Source organism: Labeo rohita, chromosome 2 (assembly GCF_022985175.1).
Source record: "Labeo rohita strain BAU-BD-2019 chromosome 2, IGBB_LRoh.1.0, whole genome shotgun sequence".
In the NCBI taxonomy this organism is placed as follows: Eukaryota; Metazoa; Chordata; class Actinopteri; order Cypriniformes; family Cyprinidae; genus Labeo; species Labeo rohita.
Window position 1 is genome coordinate 1,215,604 of NC_066870.1, and position 5,146 is coordinate 1,220,749.

Here is a 5,146-nt window from a genome sequence, read left to right on the forward strand (position 1 = left end):
ATTTTTATTTATTATTACTTTTGTCAGATTAAAGTTATTTCTGTGACCATTGTGAGTTTTTCTTTCACTGACTGAAGGGTACCAACAATTTTGTCCACGTGTGTATACTTTGTCAGCCATTTTTTGATATTAACTTTGCCAAAAGTCTAATTTATGGCATCAGTTTATGGGTTTTTCTGATAATCTTTGCTTGGGATTGTTTTTTTTTTTTTTTTTTTTTTAAGGCCAATGCCAATATATCTTGATGGAGGATGGCACATAACAAATATTACCATTTAATTTGAAGATAATAAATAACATGCTCATTATATTTGTTGCAATTAAATTGATATTTTATATAACGTTTACTTAAAATATTAAAAATAATAATTAGAATATTAATTAATTAAAAAATGATTTTTTTTAAACAAATTTACAAATAGATATTAAATTCTATATCAGCGTTCTACTTTATTTTTCACAAATAAAGAAGAATAAATAAGAATAAAAATTATTATAACCAATAATATTTAATATTATACTTGCTCAAATAAAGTGTTATATAGTGACTGATTTTACATACTGTACGAACGCAGCTGCTCAATGCACGACAGTCGCTTTGCAGATCAGATTTTATTTATCAGAGCAGTGACGAGCTGACAGACGAGAAGAGTGAGGACAGACAAGACGATGGTGGAAGTTTGCCAGTGTTTTTTATTTTGAAAAGCCTGTTGCCGTTTATATGGTGGATTTCGACGTGTTTTTTTTTAAACATTGGTTTCTTATTTATTTGGTTCCACGGTGTTTGCTGATTTTTACTTTACTTGATTTTCAGTTTTGTATACTAGGCTGTTTAAAATGTATGTAGGCCTAAGTTATGTGTTATTTTATATTAGGCATATAGCATGGTGCAAGCTATTTTATTCATTTTGTTAATAAAAGTTCCATGATTAATTTATAGGCTAAGTGAGTTTAACGTTGTATTTTGCTGCTTGAATGGGATTCAAGCATTTGACGCCGAATTGACGCTAATTTAAAAGTGAAAGTAAAATGTGCACTGCACATTTACAAGTTATTTAAAAGGGAAGGAAAACGAGTGAAAAGAGGGAGATTGAAGATTTGTGCCATTGATGTTCAGAGCCAGTTTCCTACTTTCCTCATAACTGAGAAACTTGTTCTTCTGATGTAGACAAAATAAGGAAAAGAGAGTCCAGACAAGTTGAGAATCATGGATATGGGGCTTAAATTGAAATTAATTTAACCAAAACATACTTATTCTATCCACTAAAATAATAGGATAATATAAATAAAATGAAAAATTGTTGAATTGCTTGATTTTAATAGCTCAGACAAAATGATTGGCTCCCATCCCGTCGACCCAGCGGCTCCACCATGGCTCCCAGCTTCCTTTCTCTCCGCCTTGGCCCAGCAGTCCACTGGCTCTTCCAGGCTCCCTCGTCCCTCTGGCTCCGTCCCTTTGGTCTGTCGTCAACCATTCTTCGTCCTGGGACTCCACTCCTCCGGCTGCACCTTGTCCCTCTGTTCATCCAACTCCATCAGGCTCCTCCATCCCTTTGGCTCCACCTTGGTCTTTTGGATCCATGTCTCCACCTCCAGAGCCATCAGTTTGACCTCGGACCCTCTGGATCCAAGTCGTCACCCTGGGTTATTGGCTCTCCGTCTCTGCCTTGGGCTCCTCCACTGCCGTCGTCAGCCCTTCCTCCTCCATAGCTCCACCCTCTGTCAGCTCCACCATGAGTTGCCTTTCCAGCTGTAGCCCTGTATTTAAAGTGTGGTTTATCCCTTGTTTCCTGTCCGGTGTTAAACGTCTTGAAGTGCTACGTGTGTCTCCTGTCTGCCTTGTATTACTCCTGTGTTGAATTATTAAAGACTGTTGTTTGTGATATTCTCTTGTCTCCTCATAGCAATAACAGTCATGTGTGTCATAACTAAACTCAGCAGGAATGAGGAACCTGATTTACAGACTCACAGACAAACCTGTTTTACACACGTCACTCAAACACAGAAACAGGAATCACATGAGTTCAGGTAAAAAGAAACTTAAGTGTGGTTGAGCTGTTGTGTGTTTGTGTCTCTGTATTCATGCAGTAAAATGGCAGAAGCCAGATTTTCTCAGGATGAGTTCTTGTGTCCAGTGTGTCTGGATCTCCTGAAGGATCCAGTGGCCATTCCCTGTGGACACAGTTACTGTAAGAGCTGTATTACAGACTGCTGGGATCAGGAGGATGAGAAGGGAGTCTACAGCTGCCCTCAGTGCAGACAGACCTTCAGTCCAAGACCTGCTTTAGCTAGAAACACCATCTTGACTGAAATGGTGGAGAAACTGAAGAAGACCAAACTTCAAAGTGCGGTTCCTGCTGGAGCTGGAGATGTGCAGTGTGACGTCTGTACTGGAAGAAAATACAAAGCCGTCAAGTCCTGTCTGGTGTGTCTGAACTCTTACTGTCAGAATCACCTTGAACAACATGAGAGTTGGTTTAAAGGAAAGAGACACAATTTGACTGATGCCACTGGACGACTGCAGGAGATGATCTGCCAGAAACATGAGAAGATCCTTGAGGTTTTCTGTCGCACTGATCAGAAATGTATATGTGTGCTGTGTACGATGGATGAACATAAAAACCACGACACTGTATCAGCTGCAGCACAGAGGACAGAGAAACAGGTATTTAAAACTAGACACTGATGAAATATTGCTGACACTCGTTTCATGTGTGTTTATATCGGCACCCATATTAACAGCTTACAGCATTCACACTGCACACCACAGCAGAAATGAACAGCAGCTGCATTTATGATTTCAGTCAATTTAGCTTTACTTTTGTTTTGTGTAGGTTAATCATGATTTAAATATAAATGTAAAGGCCCTTCTCGTGTAAATCAGATTTCACAATGATAAAGATTGTAATAGTTGTCAGTGACTGACTCTGAAAAAAACTGCTGGCAGTTATTAACAGAAATTCTCAGTGGAATGATCAAATAGTTCATCTGCTACACAGAAGAAACACTGTCAGTGTGAAGCTCTGCATCTGTGAATGTTTCACTTTTATGATACTTGTGCTTGCACTGTGAAACAGACCTTTTGCTTCACGTTAGTTCATGTACAATGATTATAACTGATCATCACTTCTGGAGTTTGAACCTACAACCATTAGTTGTCAATCCGTTCAGATAAATAACCTTTAAATTGCCTTTCCCCACTTTTACTGGATTGATCTGTTCACATGATGATTTAGTGTCAGTAGTTTTTTTTTTTTTGCTTTAAATATTTTATTATTTGAAATTTTAACAGATAGTCACTTGTAATTACACTTTTTTGAATACAAACATATAAAACTTACATATAACATATAAAATAAAAAATAAAAATAATAATAATAAAAAAAAAAAAAAAAACATTCCCTCCCACACAACAACATGACCCATAAGTGCTATCCAGTGGTAAAAGCCGGCACTGAAGGCATATTCAACGCATTAATCAGAAGTTTGAAGAAAGGAAATAAAAGGGGACCAAATTTTTTTCAAATAACAAAATCTTGTCTTTTAGGGTATATCTTATTCTTTCCAGATGTAGAGTACTCGTCAACTCTGTCACCCATAATTTAAGAGTTGGAACTTCTTTTTTCTTCCAGAACAGAAGGATAAGTTTTTTGGCAGAAATCAACCCATATGAAACAAACTGTTGCTGCACTCGTGTAAGTCTCAAAAATTCCTCGGAAACTCCAAATATAATTAATACAGGATCTGGTTCAATAGAAATGTCCAAAGTATCTGAAAAGACTTGGAATATTTTGTTCCAGAAACACTGTAATTTGGGACACAAGACATAACAATGAGACAGGGTGGAATCTGAAAACTTACATGTGTCACATAATGGAGACACTTCTGGAAATATTTTATTCAATTTATACTTGGAATAATGCAGCCTAGGAAGCACTTTAAACTGAATGAGACAATGCCTTGCATTAATGGAACATCTGTGGATCTGTTCAAGACTTTGTTCCCAGATTTCACTAGGGAGTTCTTCTTCCCAGGCAGATTTAATGCTCTCCATAGATGGACTTTTCACCTGTTCTAAACCCTTGTAGAGCAAGGAGATGGTACTACCATCTCTAAGACATCTTTCCAGAAATGTGTCCAGATACATGGGTGCAGCTGTGACATAATTGGAAATGTTAGACTTCACAAAGTCTCTTATTTGAAGGTACCTAAAGAAGTGATTAGAAGGAATACTGTATTTCTCACACAGCTGCTGAAAGGAAGCAAATTTTCCATTTATATATAAATCCCCTACATTTCGTAACCCTACATTTTTCCAAAACTGAGGGGTTAGCTGAGATAGAGAGCAAAAAGGATATTTGGGTGAATTTGAAATGTGTATTCAACTGTTTCCAAATACGAACAGAATTATGAATAACCGGGTTATGATTATAAAGTGAACTAGCTATACCTTTAGGTGATAAAAGTATTGCATTCATTGAATATGGGAGACATTCCTCCTGTTCCAACACCAACCAATTCTCCCCCACCGGAGTAAAATCTATCCATGAAGTCAAGGCCCTTAGGTTTGCAGCCCAATAATAGTAAAGAAAATTAGGTAGGGCAAGCCCTCCCTGTATTTTGGGTTTACATAGGTGGTGTTTAGATATCCTGTGGGCTTTATAGTTCCAGACAAAGGGAACCAGGATAGAGTCCAGCTTTTTGAAAAAAGATTTGGGCAGAAATGTAGGGATGTTCTGGACTAAGTACAAAAATTGAGGGAGAAATATCATCTTAATTGAGTTTACCCTACCCACAAGAGACATAGGAAGTGTTCTCCAGAAATTGATCATGGATTTAGGCTTAGACAACAGGGGTTGGAAATTGGCCTTAACTAAGTTAGAAAACTTCTTTGTCACCTCAATTCCTAGGTATGTGAATTGTTCTGAAGCAATCTTAAAGGGCAAATGCTGAAGCCAAGAAGAATCTTCAATATTGACTGGCATCAACACACTCTTTTCCCAATTAATTTTATATCCGGCAAATGTACCATAATAATTAATCAAATTAAGGATATTTGGAATGCTACTCTTGGGCATCAGAAATAAATAAAATTAAATCATCTGCATATAACGCTAATTTATTATCAGTACTTCTAGTTTTATAG

General features: G+C 37.1%; 1 pseudogene; it reads left to right on the plus strand.

The window, feature by feature from the left end:
• The first annotated feature begins 2,040 nt into the window (after window positions 1-2,040).
• Window positions 2,041-5,146, plus strand: part of LOC127176379 (E3 ubiquitin-protein ligase TRIM16-like) — a 14,298-nt pseudogene continuing 11,192 nt past the window's right edge.